This window comes from Dendrobates tinctorius, unplaced genomic scaffold, assembly GCF_039654945.1.
Source record: "Dendrobates tinctorius isolate UK_male_01 unplaced genomic scaffold, ASM3965494v1 ptg000098l, whole genome shotgun sequence".
Taxonomy (NCBI): Eukaryota; Metazoa; Chordata; class Amphibia; order Anura; family Dendrobatidae; genus Dendrobates; species Dendrobates tinctorius.
In genome coordinates, this window is record NW_027361766.1 from 9,577,672 (window position 1) to 9,595,938 (window position 18,267).

Below are 18,267 nucleotides of genomic sequence, written 5' to 3' on the forward strand. Positions count from 1 at the left end.
AATGATAAAATTGATGCTCAAATGTGAGGTGGTCCCTAAAAAAAAAAAAAAAAAAAGTTTTGTAAATCTTGTTGTAAAAATGAGAAATCGCTGGTCAACTTTTAACCCTTAACTTCCTAACAAAAAAAATTTGTTCCCAAAATTGTGCTGATGTAAAGTAGACATGGTTTAACAGAATAAAAATTCAAAATTTTCGCCAAATTTCCGTTTTTTTTCACAAATAAACGCAAAAATTATCGACCTAAATTTACCACTAACATGAAGCCCAATATGTCACGAAAATGCAATCTTGGAATCGCTAGGATGTGTTGAAGCGTTTTTGAGTTATTACCTCATAAAGGGACACTGGTCAGAATTGCAAAAAATGGCCAGGTCATTAAGGTCAAAATAGGCTGGGTCATGAAGGGGTTAAAATGCAATAACTGGAGATCAAAAGATCGTATTCGTACCAAAATGGTATAATTAAAAACGTCAACTCTGCACACAAAAAATAAGCCTTCACCAAACCCGAGATCACGAAAAATGGAGACGCTATGGGTCTCGGAATATGGCGCTGTTTGTTTAAAAAAAAAAAAAAAAAAAAGTTTAGAATTATTTTTTTTTCACCACTTAGATAAAAAAAGAACCTAGACATGTTTGGTGTCTATGAACTCGTAATGATCTGGAGAATCATAATGGCAGATCAGTTTTAACATTTGGTGAACATTGTGAAAAAAAAAAAAAAACAGACAAAAAACAAATTGCACTTTTTTGCAATTTCACCGCACTTGGTGAAACTATTATGCGATAACTAAAGGTATGGGAGTCTCTAAAAGGGTTTTAGAAGCCCTTTTTTGTCTATGCCCATTAATTTAGTAGAATATCCATTGTTTTCTTTAGATTATCTTGGACATTTTAGAATGGTACTTGATATATCCGTGGCTGAGTCAGACAGCCTCTTTTGCTAGTGTACAAGATTGGACAAGGACCCTGATGGTTCTCCCACAATCCCAATGATGGTTACTAAGGGTACCGTTACACCTAGCGACTCACCAGCGATATGACGCGGTCAGGATCGCTGGTGAATCGCTAGGTGGTCGCTAGTGAGCTGCCACTCAGGCAGATCTCACCAGCGACATCACTGGGGACTGGGATCGCTACTTGCCTGTCAGACGCGGCGATCCTGCGTCCTCCCGCCCGGCTCCACTCGTCGTCACAGCAGGAAGCGCCGCAGGAAGTGGACGACTAGGAATGGTCCAGCAGCTTCTCGCGCGATCAGCGATAACCAGCGGGGGAGCCGGTCGGAGGTAAGTATCAGACACAGCGATGTCGCTAGCAATATCGCTGCAACGTCACAAAATCGGTGACTTTACAGCGATATTGCTAGCGATATCGCAGTGTGTAACGGGGGCTTTAGTTTGATGCTGCTACTACTTATCCAGTGCATTTTTAACAACTTATCAGGTTTCTCTTCTCCACTGCAGCATTGGTGCTGATTGTCTGATTCACAAGGTCTCTGTGACATCCAACGCATAGGCCTTTGATTTCTTCATTATATGGCTGTATATATGCTTTTTATAAACTCCATTTTACATCATAAATGATGTTACTTTATACTAAGCCTTCCTTTTTCAGTTTTAGTGTGAAATTGGTCAATAGTTTGCTTATGCCAACCGTAGCCAGATAAGTGGCAGGGAAGCCTTGAGTCTTGGAGGCTTCAATAGACTAGTTTTACATAGTTAGCAAGGCTGAAAAGACATTTGTCCATCCAGTTCAGCCTATATTCCGTCAGAATAAATCCCCAGAGCTACGTCCTTCTAAAGAACCTAATCACTGTAAGACACAATATTGTTACGCTCCAGGAAGACATCCAGGCCTCTCTTGAACCCTTTGACTGAATTCGCCATCACCACCTCCTCAGGCAAGGAATTCCAGATTCTCACTGCCCTAACAGTAAAGAATCCTCTTATAGCATGGTGGAGGAGTTCGGTTTTCTCCTGTCAGATAACTGCTCCTTCACCCCAATCCCACTACCACCCTCTGTTACCCTCCCTTCCTTTGAGGTGCACTCTGTGCGCATCTACTCCCCCTCCAGCTAGCTGTCATATACTGCCCTCCAGGGCCAGCCACCACCTTCTTTGACCACTTCACCACCTGGCTACTTCATTTCCTTTCCACTGATATCCCCACTATCATCTTGAGTGACTTCAACATCCCCTTTGACACTTCTCTCTCAGCTGCCACTAAACTTCTATCTCTCACTTCCTCCTTTGGCCTCACTCAATGGTCTTCTGCAGCCACTCAAAGATGGCTGTTGTGAATTCACTTTGTGGCCTACCCTCACACATACCAAAGCTAGCAAAATCAACAGACAGCCCTGGCAAACCAGTCTGACCAAAGAACTGAGGCGTGCTTCCAGGGCTGCTGAGCGGAGATGGGAAAAGATCCCACTCCAATGAGGACTTAATCGCATTCAAACAGTCCCTCACTACTTTTAAGGCCACACTCGCTGAAGCAAAACAAACTTCTCATCTCTCATATCCTCCCTGTCTCACATCCCTAAACAGTTATTCAACACCTTCAATTCTCTCCTCTGCCCCCCCAGCACCTCCTCCCTCCCCACTCATCTCAGCTGAAGACTTTGCCTCATTCTTGAAGGAGAAGATTGATAATATCAGAGACAAGTTTTGGTCAACAACCCCCAGTGCCCTTCCTCCTAACAGCCCTGCCCTCCTCCTCCAAAACCAACTTCTCCACCATTACAGAAGATCGACTCTCCACTATACTCTCAAGATCACATCTCACTACCTGTGCACTTGACCCGATCCCATCCCACTTCATCCCAAACATCACCACAGTCTTTATCCCAACCCTAACCCACCTCTTCAACCTATCACTAACAACTGGTGTTTTCCCCTCAAGCTTTCAACATGCCTCAATCACACCTATCCTCAAAAAGCCCTCTCTTGGCCCATCCTCTGTATCTAGCTATCGCCCTATATCACTTCTCCCCTATGCCTCAAAACTACTAGAACAACATGTCCATCTTGAACTGTCCTCCCACCTCTTCTTGCTCCCTCCTTGATTACAATCTGGCTTCCGGCCACACCACTCCAGTTTAGCTAAGGTCACCAATGACCTACCAGCCACCAAGCGACACTACTGTCGTCCTCCTCCTTGACCTATCCTCTGCCTTTGACACAGTGGACCATTCCCTATTACTACAGACCCTCTCATCTCTTGGTATCACAGACTTGGCCCTATCTTGGATTGCATCATGCCTAACAGACCGGACATTTAGCGTCTCCCACTCGCACAACATCTCCTCACCGCGCCCCCTTTCCGTTGGAAGTCCTGCAAGGTTCAGTCCTAGGGCCCCTGCTCTTCTCCATTTACGCCTTCGGCCTCGGACAGCTCATAGAATCTCATGGCTCTCAGTATCACCTCTATGCTGATGACACACAGATCTACATCTCTGGACCAGATATCGCCTCCCTACTAAGCAGAATCCCTCAATGTCTGTCTGCTATTTCATCCTTCCTCTCCGCTAGATCTCTAAAACTTAATATGGACAAAACAGAATTTTATAATCTTTCCCCCATCTCACGTGAAACACCCCCCCCCCCCCCCCCCCCCCAAACGGACCTATCCATTAGGCTAAGTTCACACGTAGCGGGACTCTCGCGGAAATTACGTCGAGAGTTCCGGAATTCCATTCTGCTGGAAAATCGCATTTTAAATTCCCGTGACTTTCCCGTGGAAAAACTAGCATTTTGCAAGCGTAAATAGCTTGCAAAATGCTAGCGTTTTCCAAGCGATCTGTAGCATCGCTTGGAGAACTGATTGACAGGTTGGTCACACTCGTCAAACATAGTGTTTAACAAGTGTGACCAACTTTTTACTACTGAGGCCGCCTATGCTGCATCAGTAGTAAAAGATAAATTGTAAAAAATAATAAAAAAAAAAATAAAAAAATGGTGTTATTCTCACCTTCCGACGTCCCGTGCAGCCTCTCTCCACGCTCCCGTTCCCATTAATCCTTTGCGAAAATGCCCGCGATGACGTACGTTCTCGTGGTAATTCACGATGACCGCGTGACTTCGCGATCCCGTGAGAACGGACGTCATCGCGGGCATTTTCGCAAAGGATTACTGGGAACGGGAGTGTGGAGAGAGGCGGGAAGGCTGTGTGGGACGTCGGAAGGTGAGAATAGCAATATTTATTTTTTACAGGGATATGGTACCCACAGCCCGGAGGAGAATCTCCTCCTCCGGACCGTGGGTACCATCCCAATTGTTCTGCTTACTTTTCGCATGGTGTGCACAGCCACATGTGGAAAGAAAGCAGAACAATGCATTGCTATGGATGCGGGATCGCCACGATTCCGCAAAACTAATGAGCATGCTGCGTTTTTTACCGCGAAGCGATTCCACCGCTGTAAAAACCCGCAGCATTAGCACAGCATTGCGGAATCCCATAGGAATGCATGGGATGCTTTTTCACGGCAAAATCGCGCGGTTAAAACCGCTGTGGAAACGCGAAAAAAAGCCACGTGTGAACTCAGCCTTAAAGTTCCAGTCCCAAAGGCTTGCTGCCTCGGGGTTATCCTTGACACTGATTTCTCTTTCAAACCACATATCCAAGCCCTTTCCTCTTCCTGCCGACTTCAACTCAAAAATATTTCACGGATCCGTACATTCCTCAACCAAGAATCTGGAAAAACCCTAGTCCATGCACTCATTATCTCCTGCCTTGACTACTGCAAACTCCTGCTCTGTTGCCTCCCCTCTAACACTCTCACACCCCTCCAGTCCATTCTATACTCTGCTGCCCGACTAATCCACCTGCCGTTCCCCCCCCCCCCTGCTATTCCCTGGCCTCTCCCTTCTGTCAATCCCTGCACTGGCTCCCCATTACCCAAAGATTCCAGTTCAAAACCCTAACCATGACATACAAAGCCATCCACAGCCTGAGTCCTCCATACATCTGTGACCTTGTCTCCAAGTACTTACCTGCACGAAACCTGCGATCCTCACGATCTCCTTCTGTACTCCCCTCTTATCTCCTCTTCCCACAATCGCATACAAGACTTATCCCACGCATCCCCCTTACTCTGGAACTCTCTACCACAACATATCAGACTCTCGCCTACCATGGAAACCTTCAAAAAGAACCTGAAGACCCACCTCTTCCGACAAGCCTACAACCTGCAGTAACCACCGATCCACCAAACCGCTGCACGACCAGCTCTACCCTCGCCTACTGTATCCTCACCCATCCCTTGTAGATTGTGAGCCCACGCAGGCAGGGTCCTCTCATCCTGTACCAGTCGTGACTTGTATTGTTTAAGATTACTGTACTTGTATGTATTATGTACACCCCTCACATGTAAAGCGCCATGGAATAAATGGCGCTATAATAAATAATATGTTGGTGGAAAAACATTCTCTCCTCCAGACGCAGAGAATGCCCCCTTGTGACCATCACGTTCCTTGGTATAAACAGATCCTCGGAGAGATATTTGTATTGTCCCCGTTATATACTTATACATGGCTATTAGATCGCCCCTCTGGCGTCTTTGTTCTAGACTAAATCCTAATTTTGCTAATCTTTCTGGGTATTGTAAGGGTCAGTATTGCCGGTCACGGTACTTTAATCACTTGGTTAAAGGGAATCTGTCACCTATTTTTTTCGTCTATAAGCTTTGGCCACCGACATCAGGGGCTTATCTACAGCATTCTGTAATGCTGCAGTGCGCAGGCGCCGGAAAAGGTCAGAGAGGACCTGCGCCGGAGCCGCGACAGGAAACAAAGAGGATGTCCTCGCTAGAAGATGGGAGGCGCTGGACCGGACCGCCACCCATCGGACCCGGACCGCCTCTGGGTGAGTATAATCTAACTCCTTTTTCTTCTCTTTCTCATCAGAGAATGCTGTAGATAAGCCCTTGATGGCGGTGGCCGCATCTTGCATATGCGAAAAAATAGGTGACAGATTCCCTTAAGTCTAGATATTTCCAAGTTAAAGAAATTGTAACTGCTACTAAACTTGCTAGATGCATATTTATGGTACTTTGTACATTAGTGACTGCTATGCGATATTGTCATTGCATAGATTAGATTTTTCTACTTTTCCAATAAGTGAGAACCAGGCAGAAGTAAAGGTGCAATCCCCCGCCCCCCTTCTTCCAAGAGCCACAGCAGTTTTTATTTTTCGGTTGACACATCCATGTGAGGGCTTGTTTTTTGCTAGACAAGGTGAACTTTTGAATGCTCGTCATTCATTTTATCACATGTACTGAAAAGTGGGTGAGCATAAACAAAAAACTGCAGTTCCATATTATTTTTTTTTTTTTTTTTTTTTTTTTTTTTTTTTTATTTTGCAGTAAAAATAACCTACCTAGAAATAATATTCTCCAGGCCAGTGCAATTGTGGCAATACTTAACATCCATAGGTTTGTGGTGATTTTTTTTTTTTTTTTTTTATGGGCGGGATTTAAAAGCTATGAAAAATCAAAAAAGGCATAACTTCAAAACACATTTTACTGTATTTTAGTCATCTTTGGGTGACCTGAACCTGCAATTGTGAGAAATCGGTCTATTATAGAGTCCAGCCACAAGCTGAGTTTCACAGGTGTACCTCCATGATAATCATGGGGGTCTTCAGCAGACCACTGGCTGTCACAGCATGCCCCATCGGTAATCTAGCAAGCGCGTCAGGTTTTTGTCTAGCATTTGGAATAATGAAGGTGTGGCGTTATATTCACATCACAGGACTTGTAAAAATGAAATTTAATATATAGTAACTTAAGTGCTCGGTGTAGCATGTAATTTAATAGGCGAAACCACAGTTTTATGTGGTCAATAAAAAGGAACAATGAGTTTTTTTGTTCTTTGTGGTGTTTGGATCACGGTTTCCCCATCTGGTGCCTTTTTACTTGTTGATTGATTTAAAGAGGTTGTCCAGTAGTTTAGCGTTTAGCCTTAGGATAGATCATCAATGTCTGATTCGTCAGGGTCCAGCACCCTGCACCCTTGCTTATCACTTGCTATCGGTGTTGGAAGCCGCTGGTCAGAAGTTCTCACTTGCTGAGCTGGCCATCTACTGGCAGTGGCTGGCTGCAGGGTACTACGCATCTGCCTCCTATTGATTTGAATAAGAGGTGGATATGCAGTACCCTACCTTGGCTAGAGTCAAACAGCAAACTCCGTAAGTGAGCATTTTCTGCCAATGATGACAGCTGATTGGCGGGGATGCTGGGTGTCGGACTCTGACCGATCAGACACTGTTGACCTATCCTAAGGATAGAGCATCAATGCTAAAGTAGTGGACAACCTATTGAAAGGAGTTGTCCACTTCTGCGTAACATAATCCCTGTTTGATCAATTCGGGGGTCCAAAGAAGATTATAAAATTTTTTTTGTTCCCACGGTGTCGCTGGCGGGTGTTGAGACATGGTGTCATGTGACTGCTGCATTAATACGTTGTTTTATTATTAAATGGACCTCAAATTGATTAGGCAAGGTTTTTGTAGTGGACAACCACTTAAAGGTCTACCACCCCTCATATTAAATGTGACTAGGTAGAGATCCTGTACACTAATGTATAGGCACAGTACCTACTGATCTGTGCTTTGCTACTTCTCCTCTGCTCTAAAATGGTCGCATCATAGGATTGAGGAGCACTATGGAGTGAGAACCACATGTCCACCACCTACTATGGTGCGGGGTGGAACAGCAGCCTTGGGGTATAGAGAATGTATTACAGATATATATTCACATTTAACATCGGGGGTGGGAAGGTTTGAGGTTCTCCAACTGAATGCTCTGCTGCATGTGCTCACTTTCTGCTTTAAAAACGTGAAACCATGAGCAATCGCCATATTCTGTTTGCCGGTGACTGAACTTTTTTCACCTGTAATTCATTCATAGTGTCGTCTTTGTTTTCCAGTATGAAGTGTAACAGAACAGAAACTACCACCTGAAACTGCTGCTTCAAGTTCAGATCAGTCAAGGAACATCCGCCACAATAGTAACCTACAAGACCAAAGAAGAGAACTTGCGCTGAAGACACAACGCTTGATCTGAAACAAGAAGTTTGTGCCTACTCAACAGCTACACAAGAGCACTTCCCAACGCTGCTATTAGTCTTTGTTTTATTCTCAGCGCCGCACTCTGCACTCGCATTGTGTGGCGGGAGTCGTCTTTCTTAGCTCAGTAGATCATTTTCTCACTATCTCTTTTTAAACTAGCAACCGACAACCTTCTGTACCATCTGCTGTCTACACAAACCAGTAATACTACTGAGTGCAATACCCGAATATCTCAGCAAGGTGGGTACTTTATTGCCATTTGCATTAAAAATGTCCATTTACTTGCAGTGCGTGTGGTTAACAGTTAACTTCCATTTTTTATTTTTGTGAGACCTTCAGTAATTGCCTTATATCCTCATTCAGATATTCATGCAACACAGCTCGTATGCAGACCCTGATGCATGGATGGGACTGGCTGTGGATCTACTGACCCATACTTGACAGTGGCTATATTCCTGTGGTCAGGCCATGCATCACTGTCCGGTCACAAATATCTTTGAGGCTCAGAGGGCTGTTTCCATTTCCAAGACCTTATCCCAATTTGTAGTAGTTGTAGTAATAGTATTAGCAAATATCTCCAATTAGAAATGCATAGTTCTGTTGATTCGCTATGTCTTTCCTCATGTGCAAGCATTGCAGGACCTTAGGTATTCATGGTTCCGACCATTGATATAGTGACAGTTCGCTCGTTGAGCCATACTCTCCTCTCCTGGGTCCATCGCAGCTGTCTGCCGCTTCTTGTGTCAGTGACTGTTCAGCCAGCAGAGGGGCGGCGCGCACTAACCATTTCACCGCGCCCCCTGCTGCCTAAACGTCACTGACACAGGATGCAGCAGAGACAGCGGTGAGCAGCGATCGACCGAGGGACAGGTGAATATCGCTATACTCAGCCATCCTGCCGCGGTCTCCCTTCTTGTCTTCAGCGGTCACGTGGTACCGCTGATTACATTCATGAATATGCGCATATTCATGAGTGTAATGAGCGGTACCACGTGACTGCTGAAGACAGGAAGGGAGACAGTGGAGAAGCGAGGGGGCTGCAGAGACCGCAGCAGGACAGGTAAGTATGATCTCTGACACCCCTGCTCTCCTCCCCCGCCGACCCCCAGGTATATGACCCGTGTATAAGCCGAGGTGGGGACTTTCAGCCCAAAAAAAGGGCTGAAAATCTCGGCTTTTACACGAGTATATACGGTACTAATACTATTACATCTACTACATATTTGGATGGGATCTTGGAGATGGGAATACACCTTTTTTAAAGATTGTATTGCTCCTCTTTGCAGTCTGTCACCAATTTTTCTTTGTGGTATCCTCCAAAAGGTTACATTGCTGGTTTCTCTTGGTAACCCAAAATCCTGCATGGGATTCCTGAACCCCAAATTGAAATGATACATTTTTGTTTTCTTTTACTGCTAAGGCCTGTTTCATACCTCCGTCATCAGCGGTCAGTTGAAACCAGCTGATCCGTGATGGACGGATGTCATTGGAGCACATAGGATGAAGGATCCGTGGGAGAAGCAATGCGGCCAAACTTAAAGCGACTGCGGCGGTCGCGAATTGCATGTAGATCGCGGGAGGTGGAGCGCGATGAGAGGGGATAATCGCGGGAGGTGGAGCGCGATGAGAGGGGATAATCGCGGGAGGTGGAGCGCGATGAGAGGGGATAATCGCGGGAGGTATTTTAACGGCTCCCGGAGCGGCATTTATGGGTTAATGCTGAAATTAGCTGACCGTCAAAGCAAAAAAACGTTGCAGGGTCAGTTTCATCCGCCCGGGAGCCGCTAAAATCTTGGTGGATCCGTAAAAAAAGGGTGGGGACGGACGACCGACAGTCAAGATCCGCCAATAATGTAAGTCTATGGGGGGGAAAAAAACGGATCCGCCCCTTTTTTGGTGGATCCGTTTTTTTTTTTTTACATATTTGGTGGATTTTGACTAAAGGGGAAAAAACGGATGTGTGAAACAGGCCTTAGAAGTTGAAAGTTCGGTAGAGAGGGTGGAACATTAAAAATGTTCATCATTTGCTAGCTTTTCCTAACATTTCCAAATTATACAGGGTCATTTAGTCCATATGTTCTGTAGACTATATTTTTTCAGATCAGTACATGAGTAAAATAAAAATTGGTTTTATTTCATTTGTTAAAATCACATGCGATTCTTGTGTGTATCGGGCATTACTGGCCTTAGTCATAGAATAAATTGACAATCAATGACTTCTTTGTTTTTTAACAAACAAAGCAAGTAATTGATGGCCATTTTAAAGATGAATTGTTTAATCAATTGCAACACACAATATGTGGTATGTTGTATATGTTGTGACCGTTGTAATATCAGATACATCGCTCGCACAAGTCGGAAACTGAAGAGGATTGCAGAACACTTGCAGAATGTTGGCAATGGGAACAGAACCAAGTGACACTAGACACTTTATTGACATGCAGAACGGTAATACCATTAGTTTTCCCTTTTTTTTTTTTTTTTTTTTTTTTTTTTTGTCTTGAGAAAGTCATCACATAGAGGAGGAGACTGGAAAAATAAATTGATTTCTTAGGGAAGCTTTTTGGATCACTAACTTAGACACTCAGGCTGTGTTCACACGTAGCGGTTTTTTGCATTTTTCAAACGCGCAATTTTGCCGTGAAAACGCAAAAAATAAGCATCCCATGCAATCCTATGGGATTCCGCAATGCTGTGCTAATGCCGTGGATTTTTTCCGCAGCGGAATCACATCGCGGAAAAATAAGCAGCATGCTCATTAATTTTGTGAAATCGCGGTGATTCCGCACAGATAGGAATGCATTGTTCTGCTTACTTTCCGCATGTGGCTGTGCCCACCATGAGAAAAGTAAGCAGAACATTTGCAGATGGCACCCACGGTCTGGAGGAGAGGAGATTCTCCTCCAGGCCCTGGGTGCCATAATCCTGTAAAAAATAGAATTAACATATAAAAATTGTCATATTCTCACCTTCCGATGTCCCTCGCAGCGTCACCAGGCCTCCGCGATGCTCCCGGCAGGTCCCGTTCCGGGTGATGCATTGCGGCAATGACCTTTGATTGACGGCGCAGTCTCGCGATACCGCAACGTCATCAAACGTCATTGCTGCAATGCATCACTGGGAACGGGACCTGCCGGGAGAATTGCGATGATCGGGAACGCTGCGAGGGACGTCGGAAGGTGAGAAAAATGCGATTTTATTTTTTGTATTTTTAACATTAGATCTTTTTACTACTGATGCCGCATAGGCAGCCTCAATAGTAAAAAGTTGTTCACACTCGTCAAACACTGTTTGACGAGTGTGAACAACCTGTCAATCACTTTTCCAAGCGATGCTACAGATTGTTTGGACAACGCTAGCATTCTGCAAGCTAATTACGCTTGCAAATCACTAGTTTTTCCGCGGGAAATAGGCGGGAATTAAAATGCGGTATTCTCGCATATTTCCCGCGGCATGGAATTACGGAATTTCCACGGCAATTGATACAATGTTGAGATTATTCTATTCCCGGGAACATGTGCAGATCATGTACAGTGGGGAAAAAAAGTATTTAGTCAGCAATAGTGCAAGTTCCACCACTTAAAAAGATGAGAGGCGTCTGTAATTTACATCATAGGTAGACCTCAACTATGGGAGACAAACTGAGAAAAAAAAATCCAGAAAATCACATTGTCTGTTTTTTTTTCATTTTATTTGCATATTATGGTGGAAAATAAGTATTTGGTCAGAAACAAAATTTCATCTCAATACTTTGTGATATATCCTTTGTTGGCAATGACAGAGGTCAAACGTTTTCTGTAAGTCTTCACAAGGTTGCCACACACTGTTGTTGGTATGTTGGCCCATTCCTCCATGCAGATCTCCTCTAGAGCAGTGATGTTTTTGGCTTTTCGCTTGGCAACACGGACTTTCAACTCCCTCCAAAGGTTTTCTATAGGGTTGAGATCTGGAGACTGGCTAGGCCACTCCAGGACCTTGAAATGCTTCTTACGAAGCCACTCCTTCGTTGCCATGGCGGTGTGCTTTGGATCATTGTCATGTTGAAAGACCCAGCCACGTTTCATTTTCAATGCCCTTGCTGATGGAAGGAGGTTTGCACTCAAAATCACACGATACATGGCCCCATTCATTCTTTCATGTACCCGGATCAGTCGTCCTGGCCCCTTTGCAGAGAAACAGCCCCAAAGCATGATGTTTCCACCACCATGCTTTACAGTAGGTATGGTGTTTGATGGATGCAACTCAGTATTCTCTTTCCTCCAAACACGACAAGTTGTGTTTCTACCAAACAGTTCCAGTTTGGTTTCATCAGACCATAGGACATTCTCCCAAAACTCCTCTGGATCATCCAAATGCTCTCTAGCAAACTTCAGACGGGCCCGGACATGTACAGGCTTAAGCAGTGGGACGCGTCTGGCACTGCAGGATCTGAGTCCATGGTGGCGTAGTGTGTTACTTATGGTAGGCCTTGTTACATTGGTCCCAGCTCTCTGCAGTTCATTCACTAGGTCCCCCCGCGTGGTTCTGGGATTTTTGCTCACCGTTTTTGTGATCATTCTGACCCCATGGGGTGGGATTTTGCGTGGAGCACCAGATCGAGGGAGATTATCAGTGGTCTTGTATGTCTTCCATTTTCTAATTATCGCTCCCACAGTTGATTTCTTCACTCCAAGCTGGTTGGCTATTGCAGATTCAGTCTTTCCAGCCTGGTGCAGGGCTACAACTTTGTTTCTGGTGTCCTTTGACAGCTCTTTGGTCTTCACCATAGTGGAGTTTGGAGTCAGACTGTTTGAGGGTGTGCACAGGTGTCTTTTTATACTGATAACAAGTTTAAACAGGTGCCATTACTACAGGTAATGAGTGGAGGAAAGAGGAGACTCTTAAAGAAGAAGTTACAGGTCTGTGAGAGCCAGAAATCTTGATTGCTTGTTTCTGACCAAATACTTATTTTCCACCATAATATGCAAATAAAATGAAAAAAAAAACAGACAATGTGATTTTCTGGATTTTTTTTTTCTCAGTTTGTCTCCCATAGTTGAGGTCTACCTATGATGTAAATTACAGACGCCTCTCATCTTTTTAAGTGGTGGAACTTGCACTATTGCTGACTGACTAAGTACTTTTTTTCCCCACTGTATATATCACATTGTAGTATTGCTTCAACAGTTTTTTCTTTTTTCTTAGAAATTTCACCTAAAGATAATTGCAGTTTGCATATATTAGGTGTGTTATATCATTAGCTTATGGTCACATGTTTTGCAAATGAGTGTGTGTATTTATGTGTATGTACGCACACTCGCATACATTACTTAACATGTTTTATTTATAAACTCATAAGAATCGCATGTGGTTTTAACCTTTTGGATAGCCTTGGGAGTCCCTCAACTTCTTACCCATTAGTAAAAATAGAGGGCAGCTCAATAAGAACACCTATAAGGGACTTAACCCCTCACTTCACATGGTTGGACAGGGAATTGGTTCGCATCAGTCTTCCCCAATACTAACATGATTTAAAGCTTGTCTGGTTTCAGGAACCCATAGCGATCTGCTGCTTGCCAGGTTAGCTTGGATTTTTAAAAAGGATTGGTCTTTACTCGATACCCACTTTTAAGTTGTGGCTGGTTGTCTAAATACCATTAACCTTACTACTTGTCATTCGGGAAGGGTATATGGGTTTCTTGCACTCACTAGACAAGCCATCTTTTCTCAAATGGGTAAAATTGTGAAGTGCTTGTAAAAACATGCATCTTTGCAGTTTGCTGCTTATTGAAAATCCTTCCCATTGAAGAACTGAGGGACTCTGAAGTCTTTAATTTGCTACTCGTTGCCTAAGTGTCCGGCCACCTCTGCAGTGTCAGTAATGGCTGGTTTTCCAGGTAAGGGAGTCTAGCACTTTCACGGTCTGAAGCTGCCTGGATCCGGCATGTCTCAGTGCCCGTGCACTCCTCCAATGCTACAGAAGCTAAGCTGCCATTGCTAGCAGCATCAGTTAGCGCTCCATTCGGACCTGTGTGCCCAACATTGCCTCTGTTCTGAACTGTCGGACATCAGGAGCGCACTGTGCCCTGACAAGCAGGTGGCGTGGCGTGCTCCTGAAGGTCAATGATGAGACCCATTTATATTTCTTAATTTTTGTGGTCTTGGACTACAAATCTTGACATGAAGTGTTTCTGCCTTCACAAGTTCCATAGTAAAGTGGCCATCCTTGAGACTTTGCAGCTGTTTAACCTCAGGGCTTCAGGAATCTATATAACATATCTGTACTGATTGGTGCATAAATTTGTATGTGCATATGGAGATAAAGATGTTGGACCACCTACAAATGTAGAATTGGTCCAATTTCTGCACAGCAACTTCACAGCTACTTACAGTACAACACATGTGGATTTCAACATCTCAACCAAATGTAGCAGAAACCTGAGCATGCTCGCTCTGATGGAGAAGCTGCTGACTTTTACCTTTGGCAATGCTCGGGATCAAGTCTTCATGTGGTTTTATTAAAGATACAGTGACATTTTTTCAAAAGAACCCCCAAACGTGTGAATCCTATCGATCTATTCATGGTTGAAAATTACGTAAGCATGTTATACTAAAGGAATGTTTAAAGAGAAGATAAATCTGATATGGGTGCACGCCTCCTCAGGGTTGTCTCCAATAACCCAGGAGAGACTAATGAAAGCAGCACTCCTAAACAAACAAACAAACAAACAAAAAAAAAAAAAAAAAAATCAAACTTGTGTAAGGGTATGTACGGAGTTATTGTAGAAGGAAGTCTTCAAATCCTCTTCATATCCTTGGAGTTTCCACTCCTAAAACTCATCAACAGACTTCTCTTGATGCGGCATGCCGGAGTCTGCCCTGCCTGAGACCGGCACGTGTGAAAAGCGGTGTGCAACTGCCTCACCACAAATATTACTCCTGTAAAGGAACACTGCCGCTGTTCGTCACGAATTCAAGGGGTTGCCCCAGCTCTGTCCTGTTTGTTGGAGCTGGGTTAAAATGGCATAAACGTCACATCACTAAGTTTTGGCGCAGCCTCGCTTTGCGCCCAAATTTTGCACGTTATTAAAGTTTTTTAATGTGCTTTTATGAATTGTGGCCTCAGTGTGCACATACCCTGACCTGCCTTATTGCATTATTTCACTGAAACGGGCATCTAATACAAAACACATCACCATAAATAAACAGCCACACTTCCCAATACTTGGTCACAATGCTAATGCACTACAGGATGCAGCAGGCACCAGTGATGAAAAGGTGGCTGTCGTGCAGGCTCCACAATACTGATCAAACCACCACTTGCACACCAACCACTTATAGGGAGTGGGTACCCAATATTCTAAATGCTCTGAGTATTACTATTTGGACCAGATATTGGTAAGTGGTGCTGTATTTTTTTTGTTTGTGGTTTTTTTTTTTTTGTTTTTTGTTTTTTTTTTTTTAAATATTGCATCAAGCCCAAATTAAGTGACACAGATGGCAACATTTCAGCTTCTCTATGGTCCTTATCGAGCTGATTACATGTGGAGCAGTGTGAATTGGCATACCTACAAAAATGTCCCCTATTAACTCTAGTACTAATACACTGACTCTATTTCACTGTATCTTTTATATTTTGGTAAAATTAATATTAAGACACTGACATAGAAGTAATCACTTTGAAAATTCTCATTATCACCATCGCCCTTGGTGCTGTACATGACGGTTTCATACAGAATATAAATGACAATGACAGTGGAGCAGAGGGGTAAGCCCTGTTTCACACTTCCGTTTTTTCAAATCCGTCAAAATCCGTTGGTTTCCGTTAAACGGATCCGCCATTTTTTTGCAGGATCCGTTTTTTTTGTCCCATAGACTTCCATTAGTGGTTACCGCGGATCTGTCAAAAAAACGGATCCGTTTTTTTAAAAACGGATCCGTTTGCATCAGTTTCCGTCAAAAACGGAAACGGATCCGTTTGGCGGACACAAAAACGGAAGTGTGAAACAGGCCTAAGTCTACAGCAATGACTGTAGAAGAGCCGAACTGTTGCTGTCCGCCTCTGTTTGTGCTCGGATGCACTTTTGCAGTGACTCATACTGGGGAAAATTGACCTTTTTCTGCATAGAGCTTAGTAGGGTTCAGTTAGTCAGTTTTTAATCACGTGATTTCATAGATCTAATGGAAAACAGAAGAATTAGCTGGGTGGAATGACGAAATGAGCAATTGTAGGTACACAATGCTATATAATATGATTGCAATATATTAGAAGATAAAAATTGAGTGCTTCTTAAAAAATCTACCTAGAACTTTCTATGGAATCTCAGTAGGATCTGTCCTCCAGCAGTCAATATGGGCATGTAGGTCATTTATTCTTATGATCTACTTGTGTATTAATAATTCCAGGCCTGAATGCCTGCAGAACAGACACAGACCACCACCTTCCCTCTGTCCACGACTCCCAGATGCATTGTGCAGAAATGCTCATTGGTGCTCACGCCATTGCAGCAGGAGAGGTCATCTGTGGTTATGTGCAATACAACTACCTGTTACAACTTTTGTTTGCACATGCTTATATTTTAACTAGCTATGAACCCATTCTACGCCCGGGTGGTGGGCATTTTTATTGGTATATGGTCTCCCATCCTGGTATGTGCTGCCCCCCTCCTATCCTGGTATGCATGGTACCCTCACCCCCCTATACTCCTTTGTGGGGACATTAAGGGTATTTTCCTTGAGCTTTTTTGATTTTACTCTTTCCAGGATGTGTGTGCTACTTTTTTTTTTTTTTACATACTATAGAGGCAAGTAAGACATGCCCTAAACTTGCCGTCTGTGTAGCAAAGCAAATGCCTGTGTACATGTTTAAAGAACCTCTTTGGGCTATGTGCCCACGATCAGGAATGGGAGTGTTTTGGACGTGGCATATTTTTGCTTTGTCCAAAACGCTGCGTTCTAATATACCGCACTTCTGTTTAGGCACACGCGGATTCACAGAAATGAAGATGCCGCTGCTTGTAATCCTGCACTGCGGGTGTGTTTGTGCGGCGTTAAATAGAAGCACGGTGGGCATAGGATTTCTATAAATCCCATCCATCGTGCTTGTAATGTAGAATGCAGCGTTTTGGACACTGTGATAATACGATGCGTCCAAAATGCTGCTATTCCTGATGTGGGCACGTAGCCTTTACCCTCCAATTTCAGTGGTTCCAGACAATTGCGCTTTCTCCACGAGTGTGGTAGCAGATTTCTCCCACTCCCTCTAAGGACATGCAAGCTTAGTAGAGGGTCCATATATATCTGGGAGAAGAGCATTTGGGGTACCAGGAGATAATGCATGGCCTGCAAAGACTGGAGCGCTTTTATTCTACTCTGCTGAGATTCTGTACAGGTAGGTAAGGTGTGAGTCGCACACGGCAGCACATGCCGGTAGTTGGCTTTAGGGCACTGAGAACTGGAGTCCAACCAGTTCTAACTAAAGTGTAGGAAATCCACCCTGTTGCCACACTGAAGACTTGCCCCTACAGGATTCCTATCCACTTTTTTTTTTTTTTTTTTTCTCCTTTTCTCTCTGGTGTAAATGGCACTGTTCTCCAGAATCTGGCATGTTTCTTTTTGTCTCTATACCTCTGTTTCTGAGAGATTTGTGCCCCACAACCTTCCCTGTGTGTAACTGTAGTCTTGTTGGCCGCCTGGGTTCAGTCCTAGAGGAGATTCCAATAGAGAGTTGAGGATCAATCCCATTTGGCTAATGACTATATTTGCGTACACTGAAGAGCATGCATGTGTCAAGACGGCAGAGGCGCAGGAACAAAGAAAAGCTGACCACCCGCTCGCTCTGGGAATCATGACATTATGCACATCACACACTTGCGGTTCTTCAGCAATTGCTGACTTTTGTCCCCAGCCTGGACAACCGTTTTAAGTATCACATAATGTATCCTGTGCAGCTTGGCTTTCGGCTTCCCATGTAACATGCGCGTCTGATGCGTCAGAGGAGAAATGATTGATGTGTCCTAGTATTGGACCACTCCTGCCAGGTGCATGTAATGCCACGTCATGTGGAAAGTTTCCTAGTGTTTTATTCTTTCCTTTTTGAGAAGTAATATACCAAGATGGCCTCGATCAGTGATGGTTGCCTGGCTCTCTTCTCGGGGTTCTCTCCACGCCATGCATGGTATGTGCGGTCACTGGAGAATCCTACTGTTAGAGGACTTGTAA

At 44.1% G+C, this 18,267-nt stretch overlaps 1 protein-coding gene across 3 annotated transcripts in view; it reads left to right on the forward strand.

Moving 5' to 3' along the window:
- CSDE1 (cold shock domain containing E1) overlaps positions 1-18,267 on the forward strand; it is a 59,527-nt gene that overhangs the window by 6,916 nt on the left and 34,344 nt on the right. For all 3 annotated transcript variants that reach the window (XM_073587088.1, XM_073587090.1, XM_073587089.1), the window contains exon 2: positions 7,926-8,307. The gene's annotated coding sequence lies outside the window, so the exon portion shown is untranslated. The remainder of the gene's footprint in view (positions 1-7,925; positions 8,308-18,267) is intronic.